The 18,900-nt window shown below is 46.7% G+C and overlaps 1 long non-coding RNA gene across 1 annotated transcript; it reads right to left on the bottom strand.

Moving 5' to 3' along the window:
• Nucleotides 1–392: 392 nt before the first annotated feature.
• Nucleotides 393–18,366, bottom strand: LOC122696328. The gene is made up of 3 exons (XR_006341737.1): nt 18,245–18,366; nt 16,320–16,321; nt 393–433 (listed from the first exon to the last, which is right to left on the bottom strand). It is a non-coding gene; the product is annotated as an uncharacterized LOC122696328 (long non-coding RNA).
• Nucleotides 18,367–18,900: the final 534 nt, after the last annotated feature.

Genomic DNA, 18,900 nt, shown 5'->3' with positions numbered 1-18,900 from the left:
TAGAGCTTACTAGATCCAGGAAAATGATGGAGGTGGGGAAGGGGTGGGTAGTAAGGAGGCACCAGCCTCAGTTTTCATTTCTAGTCCCTGGTGTTGCTGTTGCTGAACAGAAGCCCTTTCCCAGTTGTCATGGATGACCAGAAAGTGAATGCTTATGCTAGCAGTCCTTCACCTCTGCACCAGCTCAGCCACAGGGAACTTTGCCGGAACTCCAGAGGCCACTGCACGCAACCCTCAGGACAGCAAGGAGGTCAATCCAGCCAATCTTAAAGGAAATCAATCCTGAATATTCATTGAAAGGACTGATACTGAAGCTCCAATACTTTGGCCACCTGATGCAAAGAGCTGACTCATTGGGAAAAAGCCCTGATGCTGGGAAAGATTGGAGGCATAAGGAGAAGGGGGCAACGGAGGATGAGATAGTTCAATAGCACTGCTGACTCAGTGGACATGAGTTTGAGCAAACTCCAGGGAAGAGTGAAGGACAGGGAAGCCTGGCGTGCTGCAGTCCTTGGTATTGCAAAGAGCTGGAAATGACTTAGCAACTGAACAACAACAGGCCAGTGTAATGACCACCACCACCTTCCAGCTGGACTGGGTCTCTCAATATCTGCACAATCATGCCTTGAGCCAGGCCAAGAAGACACAACCATCTCACTGATTGTGTCCCTCACTGCTTTCAAACCCTGAAGAGGTCCCATCTCCAGTTTAGACTATACTTCAGTGGGTATGTACCTTGAAAAAAAAACAAACGAAAGAATACATGAGACTGAATGGGAAGGGGCCCATTCACTTTTTTCAGCCTTGAGGCCCCAAAAGGCTATTAACTGCCTTCATTAAGATTAAAGAAAATTCTGATCTCAATAACCCAGAAAGGGATACCTTTCCTTTGCTTCCAGTGAATCTGCAGTAACATAAAAAAAAGAGACACAGGTAAGTTTCTCAATCACCCTGCTATGTTGCTCATTCTTTCTAACACCTACTATGTAACTTGGGCTAATAAGGTCTTGTTCCTCAAGGAATTCATCACATGATTGAGAAGACAATTGATTACACAGAAAACCGGGCTTCCCTCATAGCTCAGTTGGTAAGTCATCTGTCAGAAATGCAGGAGACCCAGGTTCAATCCCTGGGTCAGGAAGATGCCCTGGAGAAGGAAATGGCAACCCACTCCAGTGTTCTTGCCTGGAGAAACCCATGGACAGAGGAGCCTGGCAGGCTACAGTCCACGGGATCACAAGAGTCAGAATCGACTTAGCGACTAAACCACCACCAGCAGACAGAAAACCTGAGTACAGTGAGGAGCAGTAGGACTGAGCTGAAAAGAAGTCCAAGACGTGAAACAAACATACAGCGTGGGCACCTGGCTCAGACTAGCCAATCAGAAAAGCCAACAGCAGAGATGAGTCTTAGAGACTAGAAGACCCTGGGCAGGTCGGGCATGGAGGCAAAGGGAGAGAAGTGAGTCTTTTTTTCTTTTCCATTTAACCTGCATAAGCATTCTTCCTGTTGTTAAGTAGAGGGTAAAAGGAAGTCATTAAAGATCTTAAGCGTAAGAGGGACATGATGATGGGGCAGGCTGGAGGGAAGCCAAGCCAGAGGCAGGAGGACCAGTTCTGAGCCTCAGTCCCTGCTTTCCTCCCGGGCGAGCTGACTGCTAATTATAACCTCCCGGGGAAACCACAGGCCCAGTAGCCTGTGATGACGCAGCACTGAGGGGTTCCTGCTTTTGCTGGGATTCCTAACGAGCTTCACTTAAGAGAGGGCTTGACTTCCCTAGTCTCCAACTCTTCTGCGAATCCCCAGAAGTCACCTGAAGTCTCAGACCAGAGTATACATGACCTGATTTCTGACTCAGGAGCATACCCGCCACTGACAGTGTTTTCAGGGACCAAAGAGAGAACGATTAGCTGAAAGGAAGAAACCCACAGAGGCACGGAGTTCCCCTTGGTTGAAGGAGAGGCGTGTGCCACCCACAAATGGTGCAGCTTAAAGAACCACGGTGCTCCCTGACCTTAAAGACTGGACCTAAATGTATGGTTCTTTTGAGCCTGTCAGAAGCCGGAATGAGTCATAACCCAGCTTGGCTTGGCGGGGAGGGGCGGGCTGTGGGGTGTGAGTCACCGTGGAGAGAAGGACTTATTAACATGAAGCTCAAGAAAGACCTGCAACAGATGGTGGTGGCATCTTCTGGTTTCTCCCCTTTCCTTTAAGACTTTTAAAGGAAACCCCTGAGCTAAGCCAGGGGTTACAAAAGGAACTGTGTGGTGGCCTCTTATTAATGAGACTAGATGATTAGAGAAAAGGGAAAATCACACCAGGAACAGGGATAACCCAGGGGAATTAGAACTCCAGATCCTTTTTTTTTTTTTCTTTCTTCAATTAATGAAAAGTCAGGGTTTGTTTTTCTTCCAAGAAATGCAACTTGGCAACTGCATGGCACTACAGGAAGTGTACGTGTGATCTCCGGAGCCAGGTTAGTCATGCCGAACTCCCCCTATCGCCACCCTCTAGCTACGTAACTTCACAGGCAAGTTGCCAAATCTGTCTGAGGCTCAGTTTCCTTATCCATCAAATGGGTTTAAACAATGCATTAATGCTGTCCATGAATGAACAATTACTGCGTGCCAGGCAGTGGACATGGTGTCTTACTTATATCATCTCAAATGATTCCCATTCCTATTCTATAATAATATATTCATTTTAGGGTTACTAGGAGGATTAAATGACTGTCTCACTGCCTTAGCACAATAAAGGAGCTAAATGCTGTTGTTTCATCACTAAATTGTGTCTGACTCTTGCAATCCATGGACTGTAGCCTGTCACGCTCCTCTGTCCATGGGATTTTCCAGGCAAGAATACTGAAGGTTTTCCATGTCCTTCTCCAGGAGATATTCCTGATCCAGAGATCAAATCCACATCTCCTGCATTGGTAGGTGGGTTGTTTGCCACTGAGCCACCAGGGAAACCCAGGGGCTAAATAGATATTAATCACTGTCAGTTTTATTTTCAGTCTGTAAGGAGGCTGAACTATCTTGAGCTGTAGGTTTTCTTTGGACACATTTACTTAAATTTAATTAAATCTGTACATTTTTCCCTTGGGCAAAAACAAAACAACAACAACAACAAAACACCCTGCTTTTATTTTGATCATTCTTATATTGCTTTCCTTTATTTGGATTTTTTCATCAATGTGAACATTGCATATATCATCCTTATTCTGATTTGTAACATATGGTATCTTAGAACTTGACTAGGATGTAACAGTGAAAAGTCAAACTGTTTAAGCAACAAAGAGACTGGAATAACACTGTTTTTAACTGTACCTATTACTGTGAGACCTTGAAGGCAGAAAGAGGCAGCTCACTTGGTTTTATGGAAATGACCTTCCGATTGTACAAATCTGATCCATTTGGCACCAGAAGCAGTATCTGAATCTAGATTTTAACAAAGGAGAGAGTGAGAGGGAGGAAGAAGGAAGAAGCCTCTCCACCAGATCCCTCCTCATTGGAAGCGGGATCCTTAGGTAAGGCTTGTTTCTTATGAAGACAAAATTATATACTAATTTACGGGGGCTTCTCAGGTGGCTCAGTGGTTAAGAGAATCCGCCTTCCAATGCATGAGGAGCAGGTTCAATTCCTGGCTCGGAAGATCACTTGGAGTAGGAACTGGCAATCCACCCACAACTTATTACATAATTTTGCCCTCTGTAAGAAATGAGCCTGATCAAAGGGATCCCACTTCAAATAATTTGTATATTGTTAATAAGTTGATTAACATCACTGACTCAATGGACATGAGTTTGGGTAAACTCCGGGAGTTGGTGGTGGACAGGGAGGCCTGGCGTGCTGCAGTCCATGGGGTTGCAAAGAGTCGGACACAACTGAGCGACTGAACTGAACTGGCCGAAGGACCTGGACTCTGGACCCAGAGAGCCTGGGCTTGACTCTTGGTTCTGCACACTTTTGTGACCTGGTATGTTAATGAGCTTCTCTACGCCTCCGTTACCTCATCTGTGAAACGAAGGCATAGAGAGCTTCAAAGTTTGTCTGGTTTGTAAACAACACTCCCTGAATCTTATCACAAATCCCCCTGTTGACTTCATCTTATGGACGAGTAAGTAGGCTCAGAGAGGCTTCCCTGGTGGCTCAGAGGTTAAAGCATCTGCCTGCAATGTGGGAGACCCAGGTTCGATCCCTGGGTCGGGAAGATCCCCTGGAGAAGGAAATGGCAACCCACTCCAGTGTTCTTGCCTGGAGAATCCCATGGACGGTGGAGCCTGGTAGGCTACAGTCCACGGGGTCGCAAAGAGTCAGACATGACTGAGCGACTTCGCTTTCACTTTCAAGTAGGCTCAGAGAGGCTGTGACTTGCCCAAGGTAACACAGCAAGGAATGAGGGCAGAGTTTCTCCATCCTGTCTCAGCTGTGATCCCTTCCTAGCCCACCACACTGCAAGGGGTTGGAAGAAGAGGACGAAGCTTCGCTGAGATGTCTGTAAACAGGCTTGGGAACTGACGTGGAACTATGCACAAATCTAAGGGCAGATTGCTTGTAAATTCCTAAAGCAGAGTGAAGTCAAGTCAAAGTCGCTCAGTCATGTCCAACTCTTTGCCACCCTATGGACTATACAGTCCATGGAATTCCCCAGGCCAGAATGCTGGAATGGGTACCCTTTCCCTTCTCCAGGGGATCTTCCCAACCCAGGGATGGAACCCAGGTCTCCCACATTGTAGACAGATTCTTTACCAGTTGAGCCACAAGGGAAGCCCAAGAATACTGGAGTGGGTAGCCTACCCCTTCCCCAGGGGATCTTACCCGCCCAGGAATCGAACCGGGGTCTCCTGCATTGCAGGCAGATTCTTAGAACTCATTTAATGCATCTCATATTCCCAGTGCCCAGCCCAGTATCCAGACCAGAGTAAGCACTAAAGGAGTACTTGTAGAACAAGTGATAAAGAGGGGAATGAGATAATTTAGGGATGGGAATAATGTCAGTATCAAGATTTTTGAACCAGGATGAATGAGCTGGACCCAGGGGGTGGCCATTATCCAGATTTCTAGGAAAAGGGGGACAGGCTGCCCTGCCCCAAGAAAATACAGCTGAGGTGCAGCCTATTGGAAAGAGAGGGGTACACAGTTCTCGACTTTGAAGATTAGGTCTATTATGGGGTACATCCAGGGAAGGGGGAAAAACATACGGCTGAATTTATAGCCCCCAGCAAGATCTCACCCTTGACATTCTCCCAACACCCACTTCCACTCAAGCCTAGAAAGCCTTGGTAGAAGCTGAGCAGAAATCAAACGGCTGATCAGGAAGAGCAATGGCCACAACTGCCCCGGTGAGAAACTTTTTTTTTTTTCACAGAATTACCTGAATTCTCTGCTCATGCTAAGTTATAATAATCATGTATGTGCTTCACAAGGCATTTTATTGATTTCATTAGAGTTCCTCAAGGTTGCTACAAGGTAGAAAGGGCAAAGTCTATGTACCCATTTCACAGGTGTGAAGACTGAGGTCCAAATGCACATGCAAGACACATTCAGGGGTGAGGGTCAGGAGCCGGCCCTGACACGTGGACCAGATCCACACCCCAGCCTCTCCCCTCAGTTCATCCACATTCAGGAGCCACACCTGGCAAATCCCATAGCCCAGGCAGTGAGTGCTTGCCTGCATGCTAAGTCACTTCAGTCCTGTCTGACCCTTTGCAACCCTATGGATTGTAGCCCACCAGGCTCCTCAGTCCATGGGATTCTCCAGGCAAGAACACTGGAATGGGTTGCCATACCCTTCTCCAGGAGATCTTCCTGACCCAGAGGATCAAACAAGTACCTCCCCCGCCCTCATACATCACCCTCTCATCCCACCAGCCAGATGTAAGTGTCAGGAGGGGCACTGACTCTCTGTCTCCAGAGGTTGAGGGCAGTCTTGATTTGAGCACAGCTGTGATGGCCTTTGGTAAACTCGGGGCCATCTGCATAGTGGTCAGAGGGATGGACTAAGGCAACTGTCTAGATTCAGATCTGTAGCTGGCCCCATACTGATGGTATGGACTTATTCAACTACTCAGGACGTTAGTTTCTTCATCTTTGTAAGAGAAAATCATAGGAGATTTTTAGCTCCATTTAAAGGTTTCTCTGAACAATTAGAACTTTCCATGATAGATAGGGTTGCCCCATCAGGTAATGAGTTCCCCATCATTGGGAGCATACAAGCAAATCCATATACCCATGCATCTGCTCTTAGGGAGGATTTGTATGGGTGAAAGCTAGATGATAGGTAGACACTAATACTGGTCCCAAAACTACCAACCTGAGCAGAGTCACTCAAAGAACATTTAGCAAATGTAGTTCCAGTCGTCCCACCCCTGAGTATTCTGACTACAAACACGTCCAACAGAGCTCAGAACCCTGGGTTTTTCATAGAAGGATCCGGGTGTATTAGTTAGCTAGGGCTGTCCTCACAAAGTACCACAAACTGGGAGGCTTAAACAACAGACACCTGTCTCACAGTCCTAGAGCCCAGGAGTTCAATATCAAGGTAGCAGTAGGTTTGGTTTCTTCTGAGGGTTTGGGGGAGAATATGCCTGAGTCTCTCTCCCAGCTTCTGGTAGTTCACTGGCAATAGTTGGCATTCCTTTGTTTATATATGCATGCATGCCTACATACTCAGGCATGTCTGACTCTTTGCGACCACATGGACAGTAGTTGCCAGGTTCCTCTGTCCGTGGGATTCCCCAGGCAAGAATACTGGAGTGGATTGCCACTTCCTCCTCCAGGAGATCTTCCCAACTCAGGGATCAAACCCACATCTCTTACATTGGCCAGCAAATCCTTTACCACTGTGTCACCTGGAAAACTCTCCTTTATCAATGTATCAACTCAATATCTGTCTTCATCTTTGCAAGGACGTTCTGCTGTGTGCATGTCATCTTTGTGTCTAAATCGCCTCTTTTTATAAGTCGTCACGGGTTAACCAGGCTCAAAGCTAAGACACTGATGATCTGCAAAGACCCCAGTGCTAAACGAGGTCTCGGCCATGGGTCCTGGGGGTTGGGACTTGAGCATCTTTTTGGAGGATACAAGTCGACTCAGAAGTCCAGGTGATTCAGATGTGCAGTCAGTTAAGGACCAATAACAAGAGCTCTAAGCAAGGATTGTAAACAAGAGCTTTCCAAATGGAGGTGTGTGCACCCCCTGGGAATCTCACATAACTACAGCTTCAGATTCACAGCGCCTGGAGGGCCTGGGACCCTGCTTTGAGCTGCCTTTTTTTGTTTTCTTAATTCAATCTGAGTGCACAGGGAAAACCCTGCCAGGAGAACTCTGGATCCTTCGTGCCTGATGCCCATTTAGGAGGCGGCATTCTAGTAGGAGCAGGGATCCTAGGGTGGGGGAAAAAAAGGATTGGGGCCCCACACTCGAGAAAAGTTTCCTTCATCCCTGCGCACATATTCGGGGTCACCTCGTTGTTCTTGTCTTGTTGCCCTGTCCCCACCGTCCCCAACCCTACCACCCCAACCCCACCACCTGTTAACTCAGCCCGGCCTGAACCCTGGCGGGGGGCAGCTGGCCACCAGAAGGGACGGCCCCCTGGTCACGCGCGCTGGCCGAGACAGAGGCCAGAGGCTTCGGGGCAGGCGAGGCCAGTCCCCCGGGGGCAGGGAAACCCACCTTCGGTGTCAATCCCCGAGGCCCGCCGGAGGCGGTGCGCCCCTCCCCCCCCCCAGCACGCACCACACCCCGCCTGCCGTGTAATCGCATCCGCCGCGGGGCAGGCTTGGCCAGGCACGAAAAAGACAGCTGTGCCCAGGGCTGCAGCCCGGGGGCCGCCGCCCGCGCCTCGAAGCCTCCTTAATTTATTTATAGATGCGCTCACTCTTTATGTGGCCTAGTTAAGGACGCCTTTCCATAAATACATAGAAACGGATGTTATTCTAGAACCCACCAATAATAGACACAGCTGCAGCGCTCGCGGCTGGATTAAGAGCCGGGTCTCCAGCTCATCATCCCTTTCCCCCAAAATAGAAAATAAAGTTTTGTTTTTGTTTTGTTGTTTTTAAGCGTTTGTATGAAAGAGAGAAATTCTGCTTAATAATGAGACGTTTCTTTCAGAGCCAAGACAGGATTTCTTAGGAAACAGAACATGGGGAACTAAGGCTGTATCTGTGCCAACTAACCCATCGAAGTAGCTTTCAGCCTCCCCGCTCCGGTGATGGTAATGTCTGGGTCCTCTACTTTTCTCTTTAAATGTGAGCGTAGGTCTAACCCAAACAAAATCCTCCTGCTCCAAAGACTGTACGTGGTTCATTTATCTGCAATATATATATATATATATATGTATATATATATATGATTTGCCAAACATGATCTTCTGGCTTTCTCCAGCGTGGTCAGTTGTTTGGATTGCTGGCCTGGGGACGGCTCTCTGGATTTACGGGGCAGAGAAAGAAAAAAAATCAAATCATCACAGAACTGTGAATGAGTCTCCAGCCTGCATCCTTTTGTTTTTTTCTCCCAGTTTGTTCTACAGACCCTTAATTCTATTATCCAGCTGTAATTTGGCTCTGTGTCTCTCCAACATTTTCTCCTTTCTTCTGCCCCCTTTCTTTTTAATCGATTGATTCATCTGTAATTGGATTTTCTCTGGTTCTTACCAGCTATTAAAAGTATCTATGTGTGTGTATGTGAGTGAGCTTTGTAACTAGGTCACCCTTTCAAATGCCTGTTCATCCTGACTCTTGTTTAGGCTTCTTAGTATGAATTCAATTCCCTGGTTCCTTTAGAGGGGGCAGGGCATCCCAAAGGGAACTGCCTGCTTTGGAAGCAAACAAATCCATATCCTGTCCTGTTTTTTGTTTTGTGTGAGACTGACATTAATTGAGCTCATACTATGTGCCAGGAGTGTTTTCAAGCACTTTGCAAGCATTCATAACCCTCAATGCACACTTTTAAAGCAGGCACTATTATTAGCCCATTTTACAGATAAAAGCATAGCAACGGAGAAGGTTAGGGAGCTTACCCACTATTACAAATGAGCTCTTTTTAAAAACATTTTTATTTTATATTATATTTCTAATGTAATTAAGATATAATTACATTACATTTTATTCTATATTAGGGCTCCCCTGGTGACTCAGCAGTAAAGAACCCACCTGCCAACACAGGAGACCCAGGAGGCGCGGGTTTGATCCCTGGGTCAGGAAGATCCCCCGGAGAAGGAAATGGCTCCGCACTCCAGTATTCTGGCCTGGGAAAGCCCATGGACAGAAGAGCCTGGAGAGCTACAATCCATGGGGTCACTAAAGAGTCAGACATGACTTAGAGACTCAATAACAACAATAAAGTGAAAATGAAAGTGAAGTCGTCCAGTCGTCTCCGACTCTTTGCGACTCCACGGACTGTTGCCAACCAGGCTCCTCAGTCTACAGTCCATGGAATTTTCCAGGCAAGAATACTGGAGTGGGTTGCCATTTCCTTCTCCAGGGGATCTTCCCCACCCAGGGATCGAACCTGGGTCTCCCTCATTTCAGGCAGACGCTTTATCATCTGAGCCACAGGGAACTGATTAGCAATGTTGTGACCATTTCGGGTAGACAGGAAAGGGACTCAACCAGACATAGACAGGTATCCATTCTCCCCCAAACTCCCCTCCCACCCAGGCTGCTACAGGTCATTGAGCAGAGCGCCCTGTGCTATATACATAGGACCTCGTTGGTTACCCATTTTAAATACAGCAATGTGCACACGTCGATCCCAAATGAGCTCTTGACTGTGGGGCAGTTTTCCAAAATTCTGCCCCTTTATAATATGTGAACTTCAAATATGGCTTATCTTTTTCTGCTTCAGTCTCCACATCTACAAAATGGATTGAGTGGCTCCCACTCACAGGACGATAGTTAGAATGCGTGAGAGCGTAGGGCCTGACTCTCATTGGCGAGGGTCAACTCACAAGATCACCACGAGGGAGACCCCTAACTCCTGACCGTGGCTGAGACCAAAGACCAAATAAAGGAACCCTGTGAGCGTGGAGAACAGGAATATTGTCCTTCGATGCTTGTTTCCTCAAACACCACAGTCTTTGCTCTGAACAAACAAATAGAAACCAAGCAGATTCCTTTATAGCATCACTAGAGGGATTGTGTTGCTGGCAAGCCATGGGGTTTAGACAAGCATTTCTGCTCTCCCAATATGAAACGATGGAGTCGAGGTAGCTGGCCAAACCTCGGCCGTAACCATCTCAGGGGACAGGCTCAGTGCTGTCACTTTAAGACTGGACCATGGATCAGTTGCCAGGTCGTTATAAAGCACTTGAGCTCTTAACAGCTGCATTTAATAGAGTGATTTACCTCTCACCGCAAATGCGCCCAGCCCACACTCTTACCCCCATTCCACAGACGGGAAGACTGAGCCGCTGAGCGGTGGCGCGGTGAGTGGCAGAACCCACTCCCACCGCCACGCTCTCTCCACTATGTTCACAGGCGTGTTGGACCTCAGGGAAGATGTGCAGAACTTGGCTTTCTCATCGAAACAGGGTGGGACAGGTGCCGGGGCGAGTTAAGCACTGGGAAGGAATGAATTGCTGAAGAACAAAGGAGCTGCCAAACTGACTGCCGGATAGCTTGTGACTTGAGCTTCCTTTGGGTTGTGTAATACTTCCAACCCCCATTTCTTAAACAAGCCTATCAGTGATTTCACAAGGCTGTGGAACGAAGCAATATACATGAAACAGCACAGCCCCTGATCCTCAGAGCCTCATGACTTCCCGGCCCGTGGAAGTTATGATAATAACAGTTATTGTTACTGCAAGGAATTTTAAATATGATCTACATGTGCAATTGTATGCAAGGTTTTTTTTTTTAAAAAAATATACTTGCCAGATTCCTTTTATATCAGATTACGGTCTTTTTTTTTTTTTTTTTTTTTAAGCCAAATTTTAAAAATCCTAGAACTAGGAACAGACTTGGTTCCGCTGCACACCCTTCCTCCTGCTTCTTTCTACCAGGTCCTAAGGCTCCTCAGAGAGACACAGAACACAGTTTGGACTGTCACTCTGGGAGGAGGAGTCAGAGACCAGCTTCCACAGCGAAACTGCAGAGTCATATAATTTCACAACTTTGAACGTCTGGCAAACTCAGCAGGCAGTATTTGCAAAAGCAATTTTGCAATGACCACACTAGGGAAATCCCCAAAGAATGTTTGTAATTCTGCAGATTTAGAGGTTTGTTTGAATTCTAAATTTCCCCCAAACCGCATCATCCAAAAATGTAACGCTCCTTTTCAAATTGAAACAGCATGTGTGTGTTCACTGTGACATAAGTCAAAAATATCATTTAATTACACCACAATTTCACAGACTGATCATTACAATATTTTTGAAATCATACGTAGTTGTAAGCAATTTACATATCCGAGGGTGAGAAACTCTGTCTGTAACTCTAGCATCTCAATAGCACTATAGTTACTATGTGCCAGGGGCTAGAGGAAGGGGTGAACTCTGTCAGCAGATGTCTGCGTTGTTTCAGGGGTGATGGACATGTCCTTGAATGAGAAACCACTTATGGTTGCCCCAATCCTGTGGCTACATTGAAACCCACTGAACTGTATACTTTCAAAGGGTGAATTTTATGGCAGGTGAATTATCTGGATAAAAATAGGTAGTGGGAAAAGATTGGTAGACTTCTTTGTAAATTGGGTCAATGAACTATGATGGAAAAGTTGGAAAAAATAATGTTATATAAACACAATTTTTAACAGAATAAAATCAAGATATTAAGTGGGGGGGGGGGGGAAATCATGTTCCAAGTGACCAAATCTCACACATTTCAATAAAAAAATAACAGCTGATGGATCTCAAAGAATATATTGGCTTCCCTGGTGACTCAGTGGTAAAGAATCACTGCCCCCGCCTCCCCGACCCCTCACCAATGCAGGAGACTCAGGTTCGATCCCTGGATTGGGAAGATTCCCTGAAGGAGGAAATAGCAACCCACTCCATTATTCTTGCTTGGAAATCCCATGGACAGAGGAGCCTGGCAGAAAATGACTTAGTGACTAAACAACCACAACAGAAGAATATATACCAAATTATTAACTGGTTTCTGGGATGATAGGTGGGTTTTAGTTTCTTTTTGCATTTTTAGGGTATCATTTTTTTTTAATAAAGTTAAGGAAAAGATAAAAACAGTTAGGCTGGAGGGGGAAGGTAGATGATAAAATTTTACTTTAGACCTTCAAGGTACCCAAACCCAACAAGCTTCAACAATGTTTCCAGCAAACTGACAATATGTGCTGTGTTAGGAAAACAGCCATTGACTGCCAGCAACAAAATGACAAATAAACAATGCTTCAGTGTTTCTTCGCTGACTTCTCTCCCCCATTGCTTTCATTTTGATTTAGACAATGTGGGGACTGTTCTGATTTAAGTTACAAGCAAAGCCAATCTCACTTATCAACTGCTTTTTGATAAACATCTTCCCTTCCCCTGTTATCAAAGAGACCTTATTCAGAATGTTATGAGCGATGTTTTGGTTGGTTGGTTCTGTTCTATCGACATCATGTACAAAGTTACACCTATGGAGAAGGAGAAGAAAGGAAAATAATAGGATGGGACCTACTGTATGTCAGGGGCTTCCCAGGTGGCGCAGTGATAAAGAAGCCACTTGCTAATGCAGGACACTCGGGAGCCGCGGGTTCAATCCCTGGGTGGGGAAGATCCCCTGGAGGAGGACATGGCAACCTGCTCCAGTATTCTCTCCTGGAGAATCCCATGGACAGAGGAGCCTGGTGGGTTATAGTCCATGGGGCCCCAAAGAGTCAGACAGGACTGAGCATGCACACACTGTATGTCAAATATGTTTCAGGCATCCTTGATGGCATGGGGTATTTCATTAACCACAAGAATGTGTTCACGAGGGGAGCAGTGTGATCTCTGTTGTTAGAGACTGAGAAAGCCCAGCTGACCAGCCTGTGGCCGCCTGGCCCCTGAGTAAGAGAGCTGGTGTCTGAATGCCTGTGTGTCTGACCCCCAAGAGCCATGTCCTAATCCTTTATAACCACCCCCCGACCCTTGATCCCACGGGCTCCTTACAGCCGACTAATTATCAAACCGCATCATATGAAATAAATTTGATCAGCTGCCAAACAAGTCATTTCCTAAATTGCCAGTGCTCAGCCCTGACCTTCCTCATTGAGGATGAAGCCCCCCGCCTCCCCCCACATGCACACAGGCTCCAAGCAGCACTAGAAACATTCTGTTCGAGGAGGGAGGGAGAAGGGGAGGGAGGAGGCAGGGAGCCTCGCTCTCTCTCCGCGGGCCCACCCTTCAAGTGCTCCCCGGGCCCCAGCTCTGCAGTTGGTCCCATTGAAGTTTCCACCCCGGCTAATTATAGTCACTGATTACCTAACGGCAAGCCCGCTGTCACCTGCTTAGGCCTGACGGATTAGGCCATCTGGGCCACGTGGCCAGGGTCCGAGAGCCACGAGAGGTCACAGAGAGGGGCAAATGGCTCTGAATGGGAAGAAATGTGTTTACAGCCCTGACAGCTGACTGGGCCATTAAAGGGGCTTTAGCCCAGCGGGCCCAGCTGAAATCCCCTCTCCAGGGGCCCCGCTATTAGCTAATGGGATGTGACTGCGTATGGCTCCCACTCCAAATGTGGGCAGGCTCGGGGCCGGCGTGCTCTCCTAAAAAGGAGAGGAAAAAGGACTCGGGAGAAACCCAGGCTCTCAGTCGCCTGGGGTCCCTGTTGAGCAGACAGCGGAACCTGCCTGCAGAAACCATGTCCCACTGCTGAAGTGATCCAAGCGCTCGGCCCACCTCCCGCCTGCATGTACGTTAAATTAGACACGTGTATGAAGTGCCCTGTGTGATGCTAAATAAACTCCGTAGGGTGACTTCCATTTCATTTAGAACTTGCGTGTCCTTACCAGCAGTGCCTTGACCTGGAACTTTAATACTCCTGTGTCTGACCTGGGGGTCTTATGACAAGGCAGGTAGTGAGTCAGCAGACCCGGGTGGGAGAAGCGCAGGCAGAGTAGTGAGTCTGTATTTCTAAGGTGTCCCCAGCTCTAGATGGAAGAGGCCACTGGTCCACAAACCATGCTTTGAGTTGCAAGGAATTAGTTTGTTTATTGGATGAAATTAAGCAACTGAATTAACATTATGCAGAAAACCTATAAAATAGTATTTCTCAAGCAGTGTATTACAGAATGAGAGTCAGTTAAGAAAGTTATCTCCACCCCAGCAGGTACGCAGGAGAAGGCAACAGTGGATGAGATGGCTGGATGGCATCACTGACTGAATGGACATGAACTTGAGCAAACTCCGGGAGAGAGTGGAGGACAGAGGAGCCTGGTGTGCGGAGGTCTTTGGGGTCACAAAAAGCCGGACACGACTTAGCAGCAGCAGCAGCAGGTAGTCAGTCTATCAATTCAGAAATCACCTCGTCCTCTGAGTCCCCCTGGGAATCCTCAGTCCCCATCCGCCGCATACTGGAGCACTGGAGGCCCGCAGTGATTTGTTCCACTTTGCATGTGAACAGTTTGCACTCAGCCACAAGTTTGGTGCTCTCTGCCCTATTTTTTGTTGCAACCCTTGCTGAAGATTTTATATTATCCTGATTGCTTAACCTGTCCATAACTTTCTTGATTTGAAAGAGGCCTTCTCAGTCATACAGGATTATTCATGAGAAATACACACAAGAAAGACTCTGAGGCTGTGAAGCGCTGCTCATAGGCGATACTGTCATCAAGTACAGGAATTATGGAGACTAGTTACCTCTGAGAATTTCGGGGGCCTGTGGCCACAGCTTGGCCGGCTTCCCCTACCCCCCCAGCTTGAGGATGCAGAATGGACAAGGAAACAGCCAGGGAGAAGTGGCCAGCAGGTGGGATCCTGAGGACTGGATAGGCATTATTAGGTCAGGAGGCCTGATGACAAAGGTCAGTCCCCTTTGGAGGTTAATGCTTCAAGACTGCTTTGCTTAAAATGTAACTTAAGAGGCAGAGGAAAAAAAAAAAGAGGCAGAGATTACCAAACTGCTTTCTAAAAGTGCTTCCACAGGATATCATAAACTGTTTACCACACAATGCCAGATAAAAATAAAACAGGCCACAAAATGGAAGATACAATGCAATCACAGCTTGTGTGTGTGTTTGTGTTTGCAGCCTGTGTATGTCGGGGCGGGGGTGTGCATGTAACTACACACAGGATTTTTTTTTTTAATATTTATTTTTTTGGCTGTGTGGGGTCTCAGCATGAGGAATCTTCATTGCATCATGTAGGATTTTTCGTTGCAGCGCACGGATTCTCTGTGGTGTGCAGGCTTTGTTGCTCCAGGGCATGTGGGGTCTTGGTTCCTCCTCCAGGGATCGAACCCTCATCCCCTGCATTGCAAGGCGGATTCTTAACCACTGGGCCACCAGGGAAGTCCTGGCATACAGGATTTGAAGGCTCGAGGAGAAGCATAAAGAGTGTTAGCTTTGGAGTCAGGCAGTGTTAAGTTTGGGCTTCCCAGGTGGCTCCGTGGTAAAGAATCTGCCTGCCAGTGCAGGAGACTCGGGTTCAGTCCCTGGGTTAGGAAGATCCCCTGGAGAAGGAAACAGCAACCCACTTCAGTATCCTTGCCTGGAGAAGCCCACAGACAGAGGAGCCTGGCAGGCTACAGTCCACAGGGTCACAAAGAGTTAAACATGACTGGGCAGCTGAGCCCTGTTAAGCTCAAACTGCAATGGATCCAAGTTTCTTAACCTTTGGTTTGTATCTTCTTTGAGATGGGGTTGCTGATTCCCACCTCAGGCTTAGGTGGGAATTAAATGAGATAATGTCTGGCAAGCACTTAGAACACTGCCTGGCTCAAACTAAGCACTCAGCAAATGGAAGTTATGCTTGTAATTAACATAGAAAAAAAAGCTGGAAGAAAATCCATGGATTGCTAACAGTGGGTCATCTCTGGGTAGTGAGTTAGAAGTAATTTTGATTTTCTTTGTATGTTTCTGTATTATTCAAAGAATGAATGTCATTTTAAAATTAAAAAGAAACAGAAAATAAACTTTTTGAAGTAAAATGCTACTGGTAATTTTCTCTGGTAAAAAATGGATTACTTTTATTTTCTCTGCTCTACTTTCAATGTTTCCCAAATTGTCCACATCTTATTAGTCTTAACAATTTTTTACTATAAAAGTCATGCCCATCCATTTTGGGCATTTTAGAAAAGTACAGAAAAACCCTGAAAAAAAAGTAAAAACTACTAACAGTGTCATTTGTGCTTATCACTCAGTTGTGTCCAACTCTTTGCAACCCTTTTTAGTCTGTCAGACTCCTCTGTCTGTGATATTCTTCAAACAAGAATACTGGAGTGGGTTGCCATTTTCCTCCCCCAGGGACTCTTCTCAACCCAGGAATCAAACCCAGGTCTCCTGCATTGCAGACAGATTCTTTATGGTATGAAGAAGCCCCCAACAGTGTTTCTCTGTGTTTGTTATTCTTTGTTTAAATTTATAAAGTACGGATTCATATAGAAATGAATGGTCCCTAGAGTTGTGCAGTGTGCAACATGGACAACCATACTCAGTGATTCTGATATAGTACCCATTTCCCTCCCCCCACCCCTTTTCTCTTTCCACTTTTCAGAAAAAGCCATAGATAAGTTTTATATGAATTCTTTCAGTGTATGTATAGTACCCACATATGCATGTGTACATTAGTATCTCAGTCATGTCCGACTCTGTGACCCACAGACTGTAGCCCACCAGGCTCCTCTGTCCATGGGATTTCTTAGGCAAGAACACTGGAGTGAGTTGACATTCCCTTATCCAAGCACCTACATATACATGTAAATAAATGCTCATGTGATTAGGTAAAAACGTCCCTATGAGAAAGTTCGAGAAAGATTTTAGAGACGCTGTCAATGTTACAGATATAATTAGACTCTCAAGACCAACTGTAGGAGGGAGGTGCCTTCTCCATGTTCTCCACGTGTGAATTCACTTTAGCAAATATGCACGAAGCATCTACTCTATTCCCTATTCTACTATTAAGGAAACCAAAATGAAGTTACAGGCGAGACCTCAGCAAGCTTCTGGTGTTTATCAACATGTGTGTATTACCCAAGTTTGGAGTGCCAAGTGATAAATGCGATAATGGAGGCTGCTAACAGGTCCGCAGAGTCGGATGCGACTGAAGTGACTTAGCAGCAGCAGCAGCAACAGGTCCAGAGGCAGTGAGGAGAGAGAGCGTGACCCCCTCCTTCTGTACGGATTCTAGAAGACCTCCTGGATGGGAGCTCATCTAGCCTGCATCTGAAAGGCTATACATTCGAGTTCCTATCACACCTACACAACTTGACATTGTTCCACCTCCATCAAGTCCCTGCAGGTGTCTGGTTGGGCTGGAACCTGCTCCCACACCTGCTCTCCAGGGCCAACCTACTCATCTTTCACAACTGAAACGGAGGTGACTTCCCGGAGCCCTCCCTAACTTCCAGAGGAGAGGAGAGTCCTCTTCTTTCTGTGTCTTTATCATACACTTGCCTATTAATAAATAACTTGTGCCAAGTCACTCAGTCGTGTCTGACTCTTTGTACAACCCCGTGGACTATGGCCTGCCAGGCTCCTCTGTCTATGGGATTTTTCCAGGCAAGAAACTGGAGTGGGTAGCCCTTTCCTTCTCCAATAAATAACTTACAGACATGGAAGTCGGTATTTTGCCCGATTTTATTGCTTCGCCTGAGGGGGCAGAAGTAAACACTGCAAGCGGTACACAGTTTTCCAGTAAATGTTACTAAAAATAAACAGACGCTGCTAGAGAAGCTCTACATTAGACCAGAACACGGAGGACTCTTGCACAAAGATCACCGTGAGGCTTAGAAAGCAGCTCTTCTGAGCAGAATGGTTAAAACAGGGCTTCCTCTGGGAACACGCCCTTCCTCAGGGCATAGCTTAGCACAGAGACTGTACCTTTGTCTCCCTGAAAGGAGTCAGCACCCCATCCAGGCTGTTCCTCCAGGCTGAAGCCGCTTCGAAAATCCAGAGCAAGGTAACTTCCCTGGCGGTGCAGTGGTAAAGACTTCACCTTTGAGTGCAAGAGGATTGGGTTTGATCCCTGGTTGGGGAGCTAAGATCCTACCTGCCTTCAGACTGAATAATATAAGACATAACACAGAAACAGTAATGTAACAAAGTAACATAACAAATGAGGAGAAGGGCGGGGACAGAGGATGAAATGATTCAATGGCATCTCGGACTCAGACTCAATGGACGGGAGTTTGAGCAGGCTGCAGGAGATAGTGAAGGACAGGGAAGCCGGGGGTGCTGCAGTCCATTGGGTCTCAAAGAGCTGGATACACTGAGAAACTGAACAATAACAATGTAACAACGTCAATAAAGACTAAAGATGGTCCACTTCAAAAAAAAAAATCTTCCAAAGCAGAGCAGAGGTTGAATTCTAGCCCTGACCCCTTCGGCTCTGTCCTGGACTGCACCACTGTCTAAGGCAGGAACAACATACACTCCCTCCCCGCAAGGAGCCAAAAATCTGTTTAACGACCAAGTAAACATACATAGGTTTGTCACAGCTTTCCTTCCAGGGAGCAAGCTTCCTTTAATTTCACGAGTGCACTCACCATCTGCAGTGATTTTGGAGCCCGAACAGATAAAACCCTAAATGTTCATTGGAAGGATTAATGCTGAAACTGAAGCTCCAGTACTTTGGTCACATAATGCAAAGAGCCAACCCATTGGAAAAGACCCTGATGCCGAGGAAAAGTGAAAGCCTAAGAAGAAAGTGGTGGCAGAGGATGAGTTGGTTGGATAGCATCACCGATTCAATGGACACGAATTTGGGCAACGTCTGGGAGATAGTGAAGGACAGGGAAGCCTGGCCTGCAGCCGTCCATGGAGT

The sequence above is a fragment of the Cervus elaphus genome, chromosome 6 (assembly GCF_910594005.1).
Source record: "Cervus elaphus chromosome 6, mCerEla1.1, whole genome shotgun sequence".
NCBI classification, from domain to species: Eukaryota; Metazoa; Chordata; class Mammalia; order Artiodactyla; family Cervidae; genus Cervus; species Cervus elaphus.
Note: the sequence above shows the minus strand (reverse complement) of the source record. Positions and strands in the feature narration are given on the sequence as shown.